The following is a 398-nucleotide window of genomic DNA, read 5'->3' on the forward strand; positions in this document are numbered from 1 at the left end:
GACAGCATGCCTGCCCCGCTCCTCCATGCTGCCCTTTCCCAGTGGGAGAGGAGGAAGGAGGCTGCTGCTGGCTCTCACTGCACAGTCCAAGTAAAATCCCAGGAAAAGTGAAGAATCCATTGGAGAAAAAGTAGCCATAATAATATAAATTCAAGCTGTACAGCACTAATTCAATTTGCAGGCAAGGTAAATCTTTCACAGAACATTCCCCTCTTTGCTCAGTGCCTCAGGAATTTCCCATTCCCTGACTTTTTTTAAATCCATGGCCCACTTGACCTTCCCCTGGCACAGCCCCCAAGCCTTGCTCCAACACTGCACCAGTACAGCCAGTTTGGAGCTGGAGGATCAGCTGCCATCCCTGCAGAGAGCACACAGAGCTCCCTGGAAAGCTCAGCAGG

The 398-nt window shown here is 51.0% G+C and overlaps 1 protein-coding gene across 1 annotated transcript in view; it reads right to left on the reverse strand.

Annotated features, from left to right (window-relative positions):
• The window catches only part of CALN1 (calneuron 1), a 76,939-nt gene that overhangs the window by 65,383 nt on the left and 11,158 nt on the right, over positions 1–398 (reverse strand). The window lies entirely within an intron of this gene.

This window comes from Geospiza fortis, unplaced genomic scaffold, assembly GCF_000277835.1.
Source record: "Geospiza fortis unplaced genomic scaffold, GeoFor_1.0 scaffold59, whole genome shotgun sequence".
Lineage (NCBI taxonomy): Eukaryota > Metazoa > Chordata > Aves > Passeriformes > Thraupidae > Geospiza > Geospiza fortis.